At 47.4% G+C, this 20,426-nt stretch overlaps 1 protein-coding gene and 1 non-coding gene across 2 annotated transcripts in view; both read right to left on the bottom strand.

Annotated features, from left to right (window-relative positions):
- The window catches only part of LOC120381760 (zinc finger protein 420-like), a gene marked incomplete at both ends in the record, with an annotated part of 61,389 nt that overhangs the window by 25,395 nt on the left and 15,568 nt on the right, over nt 1-20,426 (bottom strand). The window lies entirely within an intron of this gene.
- Nucleotides 8,928-8,999, bottom strand: TRNAV-UAC. The gene has a single exon. It is a non-coding gene; the product is annotated as a tRNA-Val (tRNA).

The raw sequence follows: 20,426 nt of genomic DNA, 5'->3' as shown, positions 1-20,426 counted from the left end.
ACTGTGATTTTGATTCTTTGTTTTCATACTCCTGTAACTAGCTAAGTGATAAAAATACACCTAAGTTCTTAAAATATAGGCTTTGCAGGCAGGCCTGAATATCTCTATTCTAACAGAGGGTTCTACCCCTTCCCCCATGCTGTGTCTGTCTTGTCTATTTAGACTGTAAATTCTTCAGAGCACGGGCCATCTACTATTCTGCATTTGTACTGTGCCTAGCACAACGGAGACACACTGTTAGTTGGTCCTTAGGCACTAAGGTAATGCATATGATTAATAATAATAATAACTCTCCTGCCACTTGGAGCCAAGGAATCTGGTCTTGGGATGTTACTGCTTAAAAATGATCTGAGCTTAAAACCATGGACTATTCTTTGTGACAAGTATCCCACAAATTCCACTGACTTTCCTGGTTTTCTTTGCCTGGTGTAGGGTTTCTAAATTCCAAACCTGATGTGGTCTCACAGCTGGAACGAGGGGAAGAGCCTTGGGTTCCGGACCTCCAGGGTTCTGAGAAAGAAGTGCTCCCGAGAGCTGCCTGCAGAGGTGAGGACTTGGTTAAAGCAAGTCAGAAACTGTCCATGAATACAGGAAACATTTGGGATGCCCTACAAAGACCCTGTGAGCTCTCCAAGTTCAGGATTGTTCCCTGCAGATGTGGAATAATTAGGCAGATGTCACTCATGGCTTCCCACCTATCCTGACTAACAACTGGCAGCAGATCCCTACCTGATCCCACTTTCCCTGCATGTTCTGGTGAAATGCAGACCAAAACTGATCCCTTCCTCTCGCCTCTGGGGTAAATCAGCTCCTGATAGGTTTGATCTCTCCTGCACGTATTTTGGTTTGTTCATCCCTTTTAAAATTCCTGTCTCTGAGATTTCCTTTCTCTCAGGCATAGGGAGTGACCTATGCCTGGATTCTCTCTGTCTCCCATCAGGTGATAGGATGGTGCGTGAGAATGAGGAGCAGAAACCCCAGCAGGAAGATGCTGAGCAAGGAGCACCACGTGGGACGTTATCAGGAAGACCCAAAGGGAATGTTTCCAGGAGTTGTGCACTCCGAGAAACAGTAAAAGCCTCTGAGACTCAGCAGAGGCCAGAGGAGAACTTCAGTAGCCACTCAGACCTTATTACACATGAGAGAATCAACTTGGAAGAAACACACTACACATGCCACGAGTGCGGGGAAAGCTTCAGTCAGCGCTCACACCTTATCACACATCAGAGAATCCACACAGAGGAGACGCCCTACACATGCGCTGAGTGCGGGAAAAGCTTCAATCGGCGCTCACACCTTAGCTCACATCAGAGAATCCACACAGGGGAGACGCCCTACACGTGCGCTGAGTGCGGGAAAAGCTTCAGTCGGCACTCAAACCTTATCACACATCAGAGAATACACACAGAGGAGCCGCCCTACACGTGCTCTGAGTGTGGAAAAAGCTTCGATCGGCGCTCAAACCTTAGCACACATCAGAGAATCCACACAGGGGAGACGCTCTACACATGCGCTGAGTGCGGGAAAACCTTCAGTTGGCGCTCACACCTTATCACACATCAGAGAATCCACACAGGGGAGACGCCCTACGCATGCGCTGAGTGCGGGAAAAGCTTCAGGCAGCGCTCAATCCTTATCACACATCAGAGAATCCACACAGGAGAGAAGCCCTACACATGCGCTGAGTGCGGGAAAAGCTTCAGTCACCGCTCTGCCCTTATCACACATCAGAGAATCCACACAGGGGAGACGCCCTACACATGCTCTGAGTGCGGGAAAAGCTTCAGTCACCGCTCTGCCCTTATCACACATCAGAGAATCCACACAGGGGAGATGCCCTACACATGCTCTGAGTGCGGGAAAAGCTTCTGTCGGCGCTCAATCCTTATCACACATCAGAGAATCCACACATGAGAGATCCCCTACACGTGCGCTGAGTGCGGGTAAAGTTTCACTGAGCACTCAGACTTTGTCAGACATCGTAGAATCCACAGTGGAGAGAGACACTGCACATGCTCTGCATTTGGGAAAAGCTTCAATCAGATGTCATTCCCTATTAGATATCAGAAAATCCAAATGGGAGAGAACTGTAATAAATGCCTTTATTAGGGCTTCCCAAAGATTTGTTTAAAAAAAAACCACATTTGCTAATTCCAATATAGTGATCTTTGCACCATCTTCACTGTGGTCTCTCAGCTCTGCCGGATGAGTTGCCTGCCTCTGCCTTTTGCAGCTCACCCTTCTTTGGGGTCAGTCCTGTGATCTTTTCTATCAGCTCCTTTCCTTTTGACTTGTAGGAGCGTGTGTCCCTCCAGCCAGGAATTTCATCAGCTCCAGGTGGGGGAGAGAGGGTTGATGCCAACAAGCTACCCTGAGGCAAAAGTTACCTGTGCCTTACATCCACTAGGACTGTACATGGAATTGGGTGCTCAAGTTAGTGATTCTGGTATAAAAAGACAATTATAGTTGTAGAGCAGAAGCAGCCCAGGGAGTGAACCTAACAGACAATGATCAAGTGATCTCTCTCCTGCCATCCATCTCCACTCTCTGACAAACAGAGGCTAGGGACACCATTCCTTACCCATCCTGGCTAATAGCCATTAATGGACTTAACCTCCATGAATTTATCCATTTTTCTTTTAAACCCTGTTATAGTCCTAGCCTTCACAACCTCCTCAGGCAAGGAGTTCCACAAGTTGACTGTGTGCTGTGAAGAAGAACTTCCTTTTATTTGTTTTAAACCTGCTGCCTATTAATTTCATTTGGTGGCCCCTAGTTCTTGTATTATGGGAATAAGTAAATAACATTTCCTTATCTACTTTCTCCACATCACCCATGATTTTACATACCGCTATCATATTCCCTCTTAGTCTCCTCTTTTCCAAGCTGAAAAGCCCTAGCCTCATTTATTTCTCCTCATATGGGACCCATTCCAAACCGCTAATCATTTTAATTGCCCTTCTCTGAACCTTTTCTAATGCCAGTATATCTTTTTTGAGATGAGGAGACCACATCTGTACATAGTATTCAAGATGTGGGCATACCATGGAGTTATATAAGGGTAATCATATAGTCAGTCTTATTCTCTATCCCCTTTTTAATGATTCCTAACATCCTGTTTGCTTTTTTGACCGCCTCTGCACACTGCGTGGGCATCTTCAGAGAACTATCCACGATGACTCCAAGATCTTTTTCCTGATTTGTTGTAACTAAATTAGTCCCCATCATATTGTATGTATAGTTGGGGTTATTTTTTCCAATGTGCATTACTTTACATTTATCCACATTAAATTTCATTTGCCATTTTGTTGCCCAATCACTTCGTTTTGTGAGATCTTTTTTAAGTTCTTCACAGTCTGCTTTGGTCTTAACTGTCTTGAGCAGTTTAGTATCATCTGCAAACTTTGCCACCTCACTTTTTACCCCTTTCTCCAGATCGTTTATGAATAAGGTGAATAGGATTGGTCCTAGGACTGACCCATGGGGAACACCACTAGTTACCCCTCTCCATTCTGAGAATTTACCATTAATTCCTACCCTTTGTTCCCTGTCTTTTAACCAGTTCTCAATCCTTGAAAGGACCTTCCCTTTTATCCCATGACAACTTAATTTATGTAAGAGCCTTTGGTGAGGGATCTTGTCAAAGGCTTTCTGGAAATCTAAGTTATGTGATGGAGCAAGGCCGGATGGCTACAGGAAAGTACTGAGGAACAGGTATGTTAGCCCCAGGCTAAGCAAATCCCTAGTACCATGGGAACCAAAATGGCAGTTGCTCCAGGTTAATCAAGGCACCTGGGGCCAATTAAGAACTTTCTAGAAGGCACCGGAGAGAGCTACATTGATTGGAGCACCTGCAGCCAATCAGGGCAGGCTAATCAAGGCACCTGGTATAAAAAGGGGAACTCTCTCCAGTCTGAGGAGGAGGAGCCAGAGGAAGGAAGTGCGTATGAGGAGCTGGGAGCAAGAGACACAAGGAGCTAAGAACTGAGCGGGTTACTACTGGAGGATTGAGGAAACATCATACAATCAAGCAGTATCAGACACAAGGAGGATCCTGTGGTGAGGATAAAGAAGGTGTTTGAAGGAGGCTATGGGGAAGTAGCCCAGGAGCTGTAGCGGTCAAAGCAGCGGTTACAAGTAGCACTATAGAGACTGCTGCAATTCACAGGGCCCTGGGCTGGAACCCGGAGTATAGGGCGGGCCCGGTTCCCCTAGCCTCGCTACTCCTAATCAGACATAGGAGGAGTTGATCCAGACTGTCGGTTTCATCCGTGGGGAAAAACCACTGAGGGGAGGAAATCCGCCAATAAGCGCAGGACCTACTAAAGGAGAGGAGGAACTTTGTCACAGTACACTATGTCCACTGGATCCCCCTTGTCCACACATTTGTTGACCCCCTTAAAGAACTCTAATAGATTAGTAAGATACGATTTCCCTTTACGGAAACAGTGTTGACTTTTGCCCAACAATTTATGTTCTTCTATGTGTCTGAAAATTTTATTCTTTACTATTGTTTCAACTAATTTGCCCGGTACCGATGTTAGACTTACTGGTCTGTAATTGCCGGGATCACCTCTAGAGCCCTTTTAAAATATTGACGTTATATTAGCTAACTTCCAGTCATTGGGTACCGAAGTCGATTCAAAGGACAGGTTACAAACCTTAGTTAATAGTTCCGCAACTTCACATTTGAGTTCTTTCAGAACTCTTGGGTGAATGCCATCTGGTCCCGGTGACTTGTTAATGTTGAGTTTATCAATTAATTCCAAAACCTCCTCTAGTGACACTTCAGTCTGTGACAGTTCCTCAGATTTGTCACCTACAATTTTGCAATGTTTATGCTCCTTTCTAGGATTTGACTTCCACTTTTAAAGGAAGTCCTTTTGTCTCTCACTGCTTCTGTTACATGGTTGTTAAGCCCCGGTGGCTCTTTTTTAGTTCTTTTACTGTGTTTCTTAAATTGGGGTATACATTTAAGTTGGGCCTCTATTATGGTGTCATTAAAGTGTCCATGCAGCTTTCAGGAATTTCACTTTAGTCACTGTACCTTTTAAATTCTGTTTAACTAACCCCCTCATTTTTGTATAGTTCTCCTTTTTGAAATCAAATGCCACAGTGTTGGGCTGTTGAGATGTTCTTCCCACCACAGAGATGTTAAATGTTATTATATTATGCCGTTTATTTCGAGCAACTGCAGTTATTCGGGAGAGTACAGACAGGCAGAGTTTCCTCCCGAGGTAGGTCTCGGTTAGATAAACAATTAAGGCAAGCATTTATACCTTTTGTGACATACAGTAAGGAGCAACAACTGCATTTTGTTTGTACATATTCCTTTCTGATAGCTTACTTCTCTCAGCAATTTCTGCTACAGTCTGCATTCTATTCTTATCTAACACAAGGTCAAAAACCAGCGTCTCTTACAGTTCTTTCCGCTCGCCCACACCCTGCTTGGAAGTCTCCGTTATTAGCTGTTAGTTAGCCTGGTAAATATCAAGTCCCTGAGAAAACACAGTTATACGAAGCAAAACGAAATCACAAATAGAAATGTCATTGGAAATTCAAAAGGAAAAAGGAAAATGCAATTCCCATCACTTCATTGTATCTGGGCCATTCCTGTATCGAGAGTACCCGCTAAGGGCCCTGTGTGCTTATGGGAAACCTGGAGGAACTCATAGCAGAGCCTGAACATGAAACTCAACTGCTCCCAGGTGCCGCAGTAAACCCTTCCTGCTGTGATGTTGATGATTTTATGAAAATATGCTAATGAGTGTGAATATAATGTAACTGGAACATGCTTCATGCAAAAGGTCTCTTGTGCAGTATCATTACAAAGCTTATTATCTACTGTGTGTGTTCAGCCTATTTGTATGAACCGATCATTCCTGTATCTGAAGCTAGAAATATGAACTATAACTCTGAGGTCCTGTTGTAATGATGCAAAGTGTGGGCCATTAATAGTGGTTTGGACTCCTGATGGCTTCCATTAACCAGGACAATTGACTGGAGATGGCTCTGTCCTGCACCATCTGTGAGTCAGGCCAGGAACAATGAAGGCTTGGGGTCTCACAGGGCATGTGACCATGTCACCTGGTACAGGAATCCATCTTAAACCTGGGGGTTTTCCCCAGGAGAGAGACAAAAGATTCCTGCCTTGTACCAAGGCTGTTTAAGGGCGTGGAACAGAAAGAAAGGTGGCTGCATTCATGAGAAATCCCCTAGCTCCCACCTGAGCTGGAACAAGGACTATACCAGGTGAAAAGATTGGGCCCAGACAAGAAATAAGTCTAGTCTGCAAAAGAAGCTTATTGGAAGATCTCTGAGGGTGAGATTTTATCTGTATTGAGTTTCATACTGTATTAGTCTTAGACTTGCATGTTTTTGTTTTATTTTGCTCTATGGAGAATACAAACGCCACAGAGTAGGAAAAGTTAATGCCTTAGATAAATCTGTGTGTGTTAGAGTGTCTAGGAACCACTCTCCTATAGCTTCTTTTCTGATTTCCTTTAGAAAATCTGAAGCAGGGAGCAGAAAACCATTGTCTTTTCTGAGGTGTGAGCTCAGGACCTACTGAGTATGAGACTGACATGCTGCCAACTATGCTAAGAAGGCCCAGGAAAATGTTTAGGCTCAGTGCATATAGGATCCTCCTACAGCAGTGACTGGAGCAGGGAAGGAGCTGGAAGAAGCAGAGAGATCTGGTGCCCACAGACCTGTCCTGGCATCTTTCTCAGCAGCAAAGAAATGAATTTGCCCTTCCAGTGAACAATCTACTGGAACTAATGGCAGCACAGGGGGGATGTTTCTAAAGTATGCACCCACCTCTACATTTTAGAACTTACTCTCCTTTTTCTAGTATAGCACTTTCTATATGAACTGGCAAAACAAACTACACAGGTAAGAGAAACAAGGTCTTGCGAGAAAGCTTGAACTCATAACCCCAACAGATGGCCCCTCTGCACTAACCAGTTGCACCCCTAAAGATGTTTTTTAAACACATTTGGGAAGCAGGCAATTATCAGTCTCTGTGGTTCATACCTTTGCCTGGTAATTGAAAGGCTGCTGGTTCAAACTTAAGTCAAGATGCGGCTTTTCAGCGATGAGACTCCAGTACATTTTAACAGGAAGAAAATCTCTATTCTGGCTTTGCCCCATTTGACTCCTTCTGACCATCTTCTCCCGCTCCCCCAGTCTCTTTCCTTCCCCACTGGGGCTATGCAGAGAGGATCCCCAGTCAGTCTCTGTCACAGAGTCTGTATCCCATAAAGGGAGGGAGGGTTTCCTTTAAAACACTGATAATGGGGAGGGGAGTGGTGTGTGTGGTTAGGGGGAGAAAGGATGGAGAACTAACAGTGGGGCACAGAGAGATTCCCCCAGATTTGGGAGATCCCCTGCTGCCCCCAATCAGCCAACTGTGAGAACAACTGTGGTGGTGGTGGGGGTCTCCACATGCTGCCCCCGCCCCAACTGCCAACTGTGGCAATGGGAGCTGCAGGGGTGGAGTCTGCGGGCAGCGGTGCGCAGAGACGCCCCCGGCCCTCCAGCTTAGGGGCTGCGGGTTGCTTTCGGGAGATGCCCGAGGTAAATGCTGCACCCCTCACCCTCTCCTGCAACCCCTGCCCCAGCCCAGACCCCACACCTGCACCCAAACTCCCTCCAAGAGCCTGCCCCCCACACTGCCTCCTTCGCCACAACCCTCTGACTGAGCCCAGACCCTGCACCCAAACTCTCCCAGAGCCCAACCCCTCTCCCTCCCACACCCAAACTCCTTCCCAGAGCCTTAGGCAGGTGTGTGTGGCAGGTGGGGCAGGACTTGGTCCCATTCTGGGCACCACCAAAAATTATGCAAACCTGCCACCCCTGTCCAGCCCAACCTTCTGCTGATGCACCTCAGCCCACACCCGTGCAGGGTTTGAAGCGTTCATTGCTTAAATTCCAGGACACGGAGGGATTTCAGCTCCCCTTTGCCCAGAGGGAACCTTCACCCCACTCCTAACCAGGTTCTTGTCCATGGGATCACTGTAGGGGGGCTGGGTCCCTCTATGTCTTTTCTCTCTCTAGGACAGGCCAGGGTGCAATAACTGGGGGCATCTGAGCACCCAGGACCTTCTGTGGGGCTGCCATTCCCCTTCCCCTTCTGTGGTCCCATCTGCCATTGACTCCAGCCTTTTTTCTATCCATCGTCAGCACCATCTCAAGCCAGCAGCAGTCGCCTCAAAAAGACAGAGTACAGTGGCACCTTATAGACTAACAGACGTATTGGAGCATAAGCTTCCGTGGGTGAATCCCACTTCGTCAGATGAATGTAGTGGAAATTTGCAGAGGCAGGTATAAATATGCAGGCAAGAAGCAGTCTCGAGATAAGGAGGTTAGTTCAATCAGGGAGGATGAGACCCTCCTCTAGCAGTTGAGGTGTGAGCACCAAGGGAGGAGAAACTGCTTTTGTAGTTGGCAAGCCAGGCACAGAATTCCCACTTCATTCATCTGACGGAGTGGGGATTCACCCACGAAAGCTCATGCTCCAATACGTCTGTTAGTCTAGAAGGTGCCACAGGACTCTGTTGCCTTTTACAGATCCAGACTAACACGGCCACCCCTCTGATACTCAAAAAGACAGTGTCCCCTGCTGGGAGTAAATCACTGACCTCTCTCAACCCTGCCCCTCTGTTTCCTTGCCTCTCAGTCTGTGCAGATGGGACCTTTCCCTCCAGTGCTGGACGATTCGCCCTTCTCATCTACCATTGTTCCAAGCAGCACAGCGGGTGGGAATCTTAAATGTACCGAGGTGACTTAGGAGCAGAACCCACCCCCAGACCTTCCATGCAATTGTCACTTGCCCCTCACTGAGCAGGACTGAAACTGGTGCAGGGAGACTGGTGGGCCACATCCCCTCTGGGCATGAGCAAAGTAGCAGGGTGAAAAAATGATCATGGAGATGCTGGGGATTGAACCCAGGGCCTCATATATGTAAAGCATGTGCTCAACCACTGAGCTACATCCCCTAGCAGGTTGTGTTTGCTATGGGTTACACTCAGAGCCCTCCTGTTTCCAGAGCATCCAGTGACCTATAAGCTTCACGAGAAGCCCATTCCCCTCTCTGAGGACCAATCCTGCTCTTCTGGAGGTGACTTGTTCATAGGGGTCACTTATCAGCAGGGCCAGATTCTATGTGTGGGGCACAGAGTGTGGGTGCCCTGGTCTCAGGGTGCAGAGATACACTCAGCCATCTCCCCTGCATTGGGTTGGGGGGGCGGCAATCCCCTGCTGCAAGGTCATAGTGGGGGATGCTGTGAGCAGCTCAACACCTCACCCTGGTGGCAGAAGTGGTGTGGGGAGCTCCAGGTGTTTCTAGGATCTGCTATTTCCACCTGCCTGTAAACTCCAGCTTTCCCCAGCACATTCACTGCGGAGCAATTGGGTCACTGTTTCCATGGCTGAACAGCAAAGAATCACTCCCAGTTTCCTTCTATTGCCAGCAGGATTAGCCTGTGTCGGTGGTTAATGAGGTGGATCTAGTTGTAGATTGTTATTCGTTCCCCACCTTGACAATTCACACAGTCCCTTTCCCAGGCAGATTCCCAGCACCTCAGTGATCCTGTGAGCAAGGTTGGGTCCTGAGATATTCAGGGTTCTTTTCCCCTCCACCTGCAGTGAACTCAGCTTTTCCCCATCCCAGACAATCCATGAAATAACAACAGGAGCATAAAGAAAGAGGGGAGGGAACATCTCACGGACAGGGCTGGATGTGCCCAGAGCCCCCTGCTTGTCCATTGTTTCCATGGAATTTGGCCCCCGTCTTTGCACAAGGGACAGAGAAAGATCTTGCTGTTCCTGTGTCTGTGCAAAGAAAATTGTGCTTCTGTATGAAAGAGAGGCGGGAAATGGCCCCATGATGGGGCAATAGCCTCGGGATTAAGAGCAAAGGACAATGATGGGAAGGTTCACAATTGACTCAGTAGTTGCATACAAAGGTGCACGTTTGGCATTTACACTGGGAAATTCTGGCTCCTTCTCAGGCTCAGGTTGGCCACCCCGGTCTAGGTGTAGAAGTGACAACATTTAAACTTGAAAGAGGGGCCAATTTCCCCATCATTTCACACCTTTACACCCAAACACGATGACTTTCTGAATGAACCCTCCTCCTTCAGCCAGAAGATCTTGGGGTGGATGTAGGAGTCACTGGGTAAAATTCTCTGGACTCTGTTCTGAATCAGGTCAGAGCAGAGGTACCTAGTGATCTAGTCTGGCTGTAAAATCTATAGATCAACACCATTAATATGAAATTAATCCTCAGAAACGGCTGTTCCCCCCACAGACCCCAGCAAAAGGCTCTCCAGGGAAGGGGGCTGTTGAGGAAGGAAAGAAGAAAGACGTCCTTCTCCCTCTGGAGGAACTGGGCTCTGCACTTTGGACAGAAAGGAGGGGAAAGAAATGGCCACACGATGGCAGCAGAACCTAAGAAAAGAAACACAACAGGCTTATGTCCACACTGCAATGAAACACCCAGGGCTGCCCCATACCAGCTCAGGCTCCCGGGGCTTGGGCTGTGGGGTGGTAAATTTGCAGTGTAGACATCTCGGCTCAGGCTCAATACCGGGCTCTGAGACCCCACCAGGCTGGGAGGGAGCTTAGCAAGTAAAAAAGGTAGAACGGCAGTGGAGTATTACCCTGGTCTCAATGGCATTTCTCCATCGGTCTGTCTGCTTTGGGGCAGGGACAATAACATGTCCTGCTGCTTTTGTTATTTCAAAGGGCGGTTTAGGATTTTCATTCTCACACATGGTGCACGACGCAGGACTCAACCCTCAGTGTAAACTAAATGAGCAGCCCATAGATTCTGGCAGCCACAATGAACATTTGGTGTGAGAGCTCAGACCTGCCCCTGTCCCAGAGGGTCGGGGTCATCTGTGAGGGGACTGGGCCACTGACCTACCAGCTCCTAACTCCCAAACTTTCAGTAACTCTATCATCAGTGCCTGTGAGTGTAATTTAAACCATCAAAAGAGTCATAGTGGGCTAGACCATAGTCTGGACTTCGGGTCTGGAAAAGAGCTGGCACAATCCATAGACCAGGTTGTTATATAAAATGCACATGGATTTTAACCCTTCACATACAGTAATGGGAAAGTTCTTGGTTCAGGCTTGTAGCAATGATGGAATAAACTGCAGGTTCAAATCAAGTCTTTGGAGTACATCCCCCGCTGGGATGTGCCATTCAGTCCTTTGTCTAGAGCTTCAGTTTGTAGCAAAGTCCCTCCAGAGGTATGAAGCAGGATTGAAGACAAGATGGAGATGAGGCATCAGCCTTTATAGTCTCTTGCCATGTGGTCTTTGCTTTCTTTGTCCCAGGGACACTCTGTCCAGCACGTGGCATAGAAAAACCTTAGCGTTCTCTCCATAGGCAGGTCCCTGCATACCTTGCTGAGTCACAAGGCGTATCTGCCTTCTCTCAGTGGGTCGATTGTGTAGCTGATGGTCCTTAATGGGCCATCAAGCAGGCTAGGCAGAACTGACACCAACTTGTCTGGGGTGTTCCCCGGAAGCAGAGCACAAGTTTGAAATATGGACAGAACAGAGCCAATACTTATAAGGTCAACTACAAAAATGATACACATCTAGAGATGGCATCATTATAATCAGCCAATCAGAACCTCTCCATAGACCCCTTACACGACAACCTTTCTACAATATTGGCTGCAAATATAGAACAGCAGTCACAACGGTGATCTATAGAGTTACAGATTATGTCAATAACGTCACAGGAGGTGACACGGCATCAGTGAGACTGATACTGGAATAGCCTCCAGTTTTGGTGTCCTCAGTTGAAAAATATGTTGTGAAACTGGAGCTGGGGCAGCAAAAAGCCACCAAATGTCCTGAGGGCTGGAGAAAAATGCCTTCTCGTGAGCTGAAAGAGCTCAACCTGTTTAGCTTATCAAAAGAAGATTGAAAGGTGACTTCATTGAAGTGTTGAAGTGCCTTAATGGAGAGAACATATTGGCTATTAAGGGGCTCTTTAATCTAGCAGAGAAAGGCATAACAAGACCCCATGGCTGGAAGGTGAAAAGAGACAAATTCATATTTCAACTAAAGCAAAAATATTCAACAGCGAGGATGATTCACCATAGGAACAAGCTACCAAGGAAAGTGGTGGATTCTCCATCTCTTGATGTCATTTAAGGAAGACTAGATGCCTTTCTGGAATGTGTTTGCCCCAAAAGTAGCTATTGTGTCCTACAGGAGGCCTGTGACATGCAGGGGTCAAATTAGATGCTCTAATGGTCTCTTCTGGCTATAAAGTTGAGTAATTTCTGAAAAACTGAGTGTAACATTGGGAGCAGCGTCTGATGTTTCCCTGTCTAGCCGGCTTGCTGCCTAGAACGAACGCTCCTTGAGTGGGGTGATCCACAGGGAGTAGCTCAAACCTGCAAAGTGCCTGGCCAGGGGCAGGACATTGGCCCAGCAAGGGAGGGGTGTGGCAGTGACATCACAAAGGCCTTTTGCAGGACCTCAGCCTATTGGTCAAAGGCGGTGGGGAGGTGGTGACCTCACAGAGAGATGCTGACATCAGCCAGGCAGGACAGGGGCGAGGGGCCAGGGAAACCTCAGAGACCCCTGTGGCTTTGCTGCAGCAAGTCTCCTTCTCCAGGTCTCTCTCTGAGGACTGAGAGAGTATTCAGGTTCATGGACGTGAGCGCCAGGAGGAACCTCTTTCGAGTTTTCTCCTTCCCTTTTGGTGATTTTACTAGAAAACAGCCATCCCTGTTTAGAAGGTAAGAGCTTCTTGGAGGTTTGAAACCTGTTCAGTCTGATCCATCTGGTGACAGTTGGATTCTAGGCATGGAAAACATGAGCTTAAGGAGGCAGAATTTTATTGTGCTCGTGAGATTTTGTCCCTTAGAATCACCGGGGACATTAGGGTTTGTCCTTTTTGTTTCACCTTTTCCTCCCTCCCTCCTTTCTCTTCGTCTCTTGCTTCTTTTGTTCTTTCTCCTGTTCCCCTCCCAACAGCAGGTGTGTGTGTGTGTGTGTGTTGCGGAGGAGTGCTCTACAGCTCCCACTGTGGGAGGTCCACCCAAAAATGTGGGGCTGAAACAGTGCTCAGGCACTCAGGGCCGGATTAACCTTCTGTGGGTCCCAGCACCAAACATATCTGTGGGCCCCTATGTAGTCACTGTGGGCTCCGAGTGTGGGCCTGGTGGGGCAGAGCCATTGGTTCCATAGCATACCCGGTACTGAACCTCAGAGACATTTTTCATTTTGATCACACACCTCTCGATGACTGTATGCATTGCCCTACACAGCTCCCTCAACCCCCGGGTTTTCTTATTGAGCTGTACACCCATGTGGGTTTACCAGTGTCAACAGTGAGCAGAACTTTCATAGTGATCAAGGAAACTCCCCGCAGATTTATCTCCTTTCTCATTCAGACCTTCTCTAGCCATGTCTCCAGTACCCCCCATGTCACCAGTTACGGCATGTGGTCCTAGTCTCAGCTCAGTTCTAAAGCCAGCAGACACCTGATCAGTTCTGACAGATCCCTCCCCGCAGCCCCCATCCTGCCATGTGAGCCAGCCACCTGCAAACACCATCTCCCCAAAGTCAGGACTTAGCCCTTGGGAATCTGAAGCCACCAGCCTCTCTCCCTCTGCTCCCATCTACATGCTAGTCTGCTACCTGGTCACCACCACCTCTCCCCACACTTGTTTCCTTTCCACTTTGGACATGCTCCCACCCAGCTGGAAGCTCCCTCTGCCAGCCTGACCTGCTCCCTCCTTCCCTGTTCCCCTTGACATTCCTGTCCTACTGGTGACCTCTGTTTCTTGAGGTGAACTCCAGTGTCTTTAGCTGCTCTAGCTTAATGGCCCCAGGAGTCACAGAGCCACCTGCAGCTTCTCTGGCTACAGCCATGGGGCCAGTTCCCAGAGGCCAGCCTTAGCCAGCTGCAGCTACTAGCCGCAGGAGGGGTGGCAATGCCAGGGCTGAGCATGCTTGAACCTGCAACGGCAGCACTAGGGACTCTAAATCCTCAGCCCTGGCCCTAGGCAGCTGCAGACTCTGGAGTTAGGCACTTCCCTCCTCTAGGCCATGGCTTTAAATACCAGAGAGTCCCATCACCTGCAGCAGAGGCCACCAATTCCCACGCCCCCCTCAGCCAGCACCTAGTCGTGCAGAAAGTGCAGCCTGAGAGATTTTGGAGGCTGGGGTGCCAGGAGGTTCCCGTCCCTGAGCAGCAGCTCTGCAACAAGCTCACATGCTTCCCAGTTGGGACATTAGCCATTACTGACAAGGTTTGTCTGTGCTCTTTTTTTTATCTCATTGTTAGGTGTAAGAAGTAAGAACTTTGGCATTTTCAGTGAGAACTGCCCCTGGCCCACCAGGTCACACTAGGCACTGAAGTTAAATTAATAGAATGTTTGGTTTTTTATGACCAAGTCTTATGAAATCAACTGAACTCCTTTGTTTTCTTTCATCTGAGCAGGGTTTCTAGTTTTCCAACGTGATGTGATCTCCCAGCTGGAACAAGGGGAAGAGCCATGGGTCCCAGACCTCCAGGGTTCAGAGGAAAGAGAGATCCTGATATCTCCCTGCACAGGTGAGGAAACATTAAACCACCTCAGAATCTGTAAGTGCCTGAAGGAAACATCTGGAATTCCCAAAAAAGCTCTTGGGGAGATCTCTCAGTTCATTATTGTCCCTAGCAGGGGTCATATCCTCAGGGTAAATATAGTTCATGGCATCCTATAGATCCTAGCAGACACCAGGCAGTAGCTTCCTCCCTTCCCCCTGCGTATTTGGATGGGATGTGTAGGCTGAATTCATCCCCCTCCTCTCTCCTATTTGGGGGAAGAGTTTGGGGGAGTTCAGCTCCTGATTTTTATTTGACCTGTCTTCAGCACTTGTTTTTGTTTGGTCTTCTCCTTTCCATCCCTGTTTGAGGTTTCTGTCTCTGTCACAGCAGGTGATGCAATAGCATGTGAGAAAGAGGAGCAGAATTCTCAGCCTGGAAATGTTGAGCCAGTGGGTAAAAACAGAGCATTATCTCAAAGATCGAAAAAGAATGTGTCCAGGAGTCATGAGCTGGGAAAATCCTGGGAGATTCAGCACAGACCAAAAACAGATCAAGGAAACCAGCCAGGGAAGAAAGTGGATAAATTTATTTCCTGTTGGGGAACTCAGAAGGTCCTCATGGAAACCACAACACAGCAGGATATCCTCAGGCGAAAGAGAAAAAATACATGCAGGGAGTGTGGAAAAACCTTCTCTCACAGCTCAGCCCTTTCTGTACATCAGAGAATCCACACAGGGGACAGGCCCTATGAATGCAGTGAGTGCGGAAAAACCTTCAATCGCAGTTCGCACCCTATTAGGCATCAAACAATCCACAGAGGAGAGAGGCCCTTTGAATGCCGTGAGTGTGGGAAAAGCTTCACTCAAGGATCAGCCCTTTCTGTTCATCAGAGAATCCACACAGGGGAAAGGCCCTTTGAATGCCGTGAGTGTGGGAAAAGCTTCACTAGCAGCTCAGACATTAGATTTAATTTACCCTGGTTCCTCAACTGTTGCTACAGCTCTAGTACCCATCAATCCAAAGACTGAGAGAAATGGAGAGTTCCAACCATTGTCCTTTTAATATCTTATTGTTCCTCTCTCTGTTTTTTGTGCTGGCCTTTCTATTCTATCATTTTCTGCCTTTGTTTAGTGGTAACAGTTGGTTTCCATCACTCATGTTTATCTATTTAAATCTCTATCCGTTGTTAAATAAATTTTTTGCTTGTTCCATAACTGTACTCAGGTGCTGTGTGAGATACAGTAGCAATGGTCCACAGTAAAACTAGTAACTTGGGATACTTGGGGAAGAGAGGATCTGGGATTTCACCGAGTATCTGGTGATCCGGGCTGGACCCCAGAGGGGGACACATTGATGGGAACTCAAGGGTTAAGGTGGCTGCTGTAGCTCAGAGGAGGGTCCTTGAGTTCCAGCTGGCTGGTGAGTTTGGTCACTAACATCCAGCTGCCAAATGTAAAACTCCCTCTTCCTTGTGGCAGGTGGCAACAAGGAGACTCACAGCCCTCAGCACCCTGAGAAGGGTCACAATGTATCTCTATGTTGATCCACCTGTCAAATTCGCACAGGGAAAGCTCCCGATAGCACAAAACTCTGCCCTATGAAATCATGGAACATGTGCTCTTTGCTCTGTGAAAGCATGTAAAGAACCCAAGCGCTGGAGGACAGGTTTTGGGTCCAGAGTGCCCTAGACAAATTGGAGGATTGGGCCAAAAGAAATCTGAGGAGGTTCAACAAGGAGAAGTGCAGAGTCCTGCACTTAGGACGGAAGAATCCTTTGCACTGCCACAGAGTGGGGACTGACGGAGTGAGGGGGGATTTGATAGCAGCCTTCAAGTACCTGAAAGAGCAGCAGTGTGGGCTTTCTCCTGGCCACTTTTGCTGGGCTGGGCAGGCAGCCTGGAGGCCTTTCTAGAAGAGAACTGGGAACTGAGTTAGAAAAACCAATGTGAAAACCAGAACCTCAGGTTTAGACTCATTTATTTATAATATTAAATCTTCAATTCTAGTGTCACAGTCAATACAATTGCTTCAGCCTGATAGTTGCCCAAAGGGAAACTTAACGTCTCTCCAAGGGGAATGGAGAGAAAACACTTTTCAGAGTCCAAGAGAGACAAGGCGAATGAGGGTAAGAGCTTGCAGAGGACCAACCTCTGATGGTGAAAGAGACAAGCTGTGGAGCTAACCCATCACTCTTCTTCAGTTCTGTGTAGCTTGGAAGGTCGTCTCTTCCATAACCAGCAGTTAGAACATAAGAACAGCCTGTGGAGGCCAAGAATTAATTAATAGAGGTTTGAAGGGATCTTAATGTATGTTAGCTAATTAGCAGAGGTTAAGATGTTACCCTGTATCTGGTGCAGAGTGAATTGTGTGAAAAGTCGTTACGACCTTGTGAATTGCAGTCTTGTTTTCTGTTCTAAGTATTGCAGACAAATAAGATAACGAATAGGCTTATGTAGAAACAAATGCAAATGTTTACTTTGACTGTCTGCAAGTATGCTAACCATGGTCTGCTAGAAAGGTATAAAGATTGTTATGATTGTTACTAAGGGTGAGAGATCCGTCCAGGGCAAGGGGCAAACCTAGCTCCTGACTCTCTCTCCCTCTTGTGATCACTAGAGTATTATAATAAAGTATTTGTTTCTTCTGCACCTAAACATAAAAGTGAGAACTGAGTTTTTCTTCGACAATTTGGGGGCTCGTCCGGGATGGCAACGCCCACGGACACACAGACGGCTGCTACAGATCGTTCCCCTTCGAACCCCATGGCGCCACAATAGAGGTAAGAGACCTTTTGAAATCTCTATTGGGGTATCGGAGGAGGACTGTCTGTGGGGGACGTCTGTTTCTGCTGGGCTCACGCCATCTGAACTTATTGACTGTGCAGCAGGATCAAATGCAGAGTGGTATTGGGGAGAGGCCCCAATAAGGTTAGTTTATAGCAGTACTGGGAACTGCTGAGTTGGCCAACAGGTAATGCATGAGTTAATGCATAAGGTAATGCATTAGAATGCACCGGTGCTGAGGGGTTTTGTTTTACTGCCTCAAGAGGGGTTGTCATACCGCCTCATAGTATTGGTCCGGACCAGGTAACGATGCATCTTGGTTAAAAAAAATTTAAAAAAAGATAAAAAGGTTAAAAAAGGGTTAAAAAAAAAGGGATAAGAGGCCTTGGTGTGTGTGTGTGTGTTTACCTGTGTGAGTGTTTGTTGCTGGAAGACGCCCAGATTGCCCTGTGAAGCGATTGCTAATGATCAGGAGTAGTCTAATGCAAGCCCAGTAACTAGTGGATCTGTAGGAGATCCGACCCACGGTGGGCTGACTCAGCTTGGCATAGTCCGGCGAGGAAGCTGCCTGGGTCTAGGAGTGTGTGAACCCATCTTCCCTCCCTTTCCCTTCTGTGTGGGCTACTGACAATCTGATCGTTTCCCTGTAAGCAATTAGAGTATGCGGCTTTATCTCCCGGAAATGGAGTCTTTAGCCGACGCTCTTTGCTGAAAGGACGTGTACGAGGGTCGTAGTCTTTCTTGTGAGTCTCTCCTGTATGTGAGTACCCTGTAGGGAGAACTCCTTAGATTCTGGTCCGCGAGCGCGGACAGGGAACCCCTCTGAGTTTGTGTGATTGGAACATGGGGGAGGGACAGTCTAAACTTTCCACCTTACCCCCTAAGGGTACCCCTGCATATTACATGTACGTACATTATGGTCCTCAAACCTGCAGGTATTTAAATGATTGGACTCTATACACGCGTGAAAATTCATTTAAACAATGCCCATTAGAAGGTACCTTTGACTTAGGTAAACTTACATACCTCCGAGAAACCCTTAAATCACACGCCTCTGCTGCGCAGTGCGAGCAGTTTCTGTCTTGGTGGGAGGAAGCAACAAAGAGGCTCCATGAGTCTCAAGTGCAGAGTCTGAAGGACTCCCAAGATAAATTAAAACTTGAAGTACAGGATTTAAAACTTAAATGTAAGACATCCAAAGGTATTCCTGCTTCAGTGCAGCCCTCTGCTTCTCTTTATCCTCAGTTAGTTAAGCCTGACAGTGAAGAAGAGACTGCAGAAGACATAGTGGATTTTTTTAGTAGCATTCCACAGCCGCTGCCCGCCCCCACACCCCTTCTCGGGCTGTGCAGGCAGTGATTGTTTCCCAGCCACAAGTATCAAGGGCACAAGTTGTTCATTCTCCTTCTTCGGAAGAATTATCTTCTTCCTTGCTCACTGACACCAGTAGTCCGATTAACCCTGCTTCTGCTGGTAACAATGCCGGCTACTTTCTTAGAAGCACGACACAGGCACTCCAGGCTCCTTTAAGAGACTTGCCTGGAGCTGGGGCTGTAGGGGGGTTGGTTAAGGTCCATGCCCCTTGGACGCCTGGGGATCTTAGAAACTTGGTGAAAGAATTTCCTAAAATCAGGGAGGAGCCGGTAAAGTTTAGAGAGGAGCTCCAGACAGTGATTCAGTGCTATAATCCATCTTGGGCAGATATTAATCAGCTTTTACGAGCTGTCCTGCCCGCTGAAGTTCAACAACGCCTTAATAGACAGGCTGCTTGGCCTGATGCCGACCCTGGTATTGCGGATGCTTTGACAGAGGCTAGGAATCGTCTCTTGACCTCTATTTCAGAAGTTTGTCCTAAGAAAACAGATTGGACCAAGATTGCAAATTGTAAACAAAATAAGGGAGAATCCCCTGCTGATTATCTTGATAGACTAACAAAGGTCTTTGAACAGCATTCAGGAATTACTGATCCAGCTGATAATGCCAGGGAAGCGGTAGGAGCTGCTTTTGTTCAGGGACTCTTGCCGAAGGTTCAGCAACCATTGAGAACTATTTGTATTGGCTGGCAGACTAAACCCCTTTCAGAATTGGTGACAGTTGCAAATCACTGTACGGCTTGCATAGACCAGAAGAAAGAAACTAGTGAAACAAAACTTATGGCTTTACAGTTACAAACTTATCAGCTTAGGGGTCGTGGGGGAATGAGAAGAGGACGGGGACGAGGTCGTGGGAGAGATATGGGAAGGGGTTCCTCATATCCTGCCCAGAATCCTGCCCCGACTGGGAGCACTGCATGCCACTTTTGTGGTCAGGAGGGTCACTGGAGGAATGAGTGTCCAAATCGGTTAGCTCAAAATCCTACTCAGTTCCCAAATCCTGAAGCTCCTGTATTCTCCCCACAAGGAACCCCTTACTAGGACAGCCTGAGGAAACGTAACTGCATCATGAATCCTTTAATTCCTATTAATCAAGAAGGTCCATTTGTTGATTGTACTATTGCTGGTAAATCTGTTACTTGTCTTGTGGACACTGGGGCTAGTAGATCTGCTCTGAAATCCTCAGAGTTTCCCTCTGTTCCTTTGTCCACTTTGTCTGTTAATGCTGTGGGCATTTCAAACTGTCCTGTTTCGCATCCTGTCTCAGTACCCCTTGAAATTTGTCTTGGCCCTCTAGAAGATAAACATTCCTTTCTACTCAGTTCTACTTCTCCTGTGAATCTGTTGTGTAAATTAGGTTGTACCATTTACTGTACACCAGATGGCGTATTCTTACAGGTTCCTGGTGAGAATACTAACCTGGTGTTGGCCACACTCCATATATCCGAGCCAGCTGCGTCGAAGTCTCCACTCAGCCCTGACCTTGTACATTTGTTGTCACAAGTGCCCCCCCATCTCTGGTCTCGTCATGCAAATGAAGTGGGACAGATTAGAACTGCCGAACTGGTTAAGATTCTTGTGGACCCTACTAAGCTTTTGCCGAGGATTCCACAATACCCACTGCGTCCTGAAGCAGTGGCAGGCATAGCTCCGGTTATAGAATCTTTATTGCAACAGGGTATTATTGTTCCCACTATTAGT

The sequence above is a fragment of the Mauremys reevesii genome, linkage group 14 (assembly GCF_016161935.1).
Source record: "Mauremys reevesii isolate NIE-2019 linkage group 14, ASM1616193v1, whole genome shotgun sequence".
Taxonomy (NCBI): Eukaryota; Metazoa; Chordata; order Testudines; family Geoemydidae; genus Mauremys; species Mauremys reevesii.
This window is presented reverse-complemented; position numbering and strand designations above follow the sequence as displayed.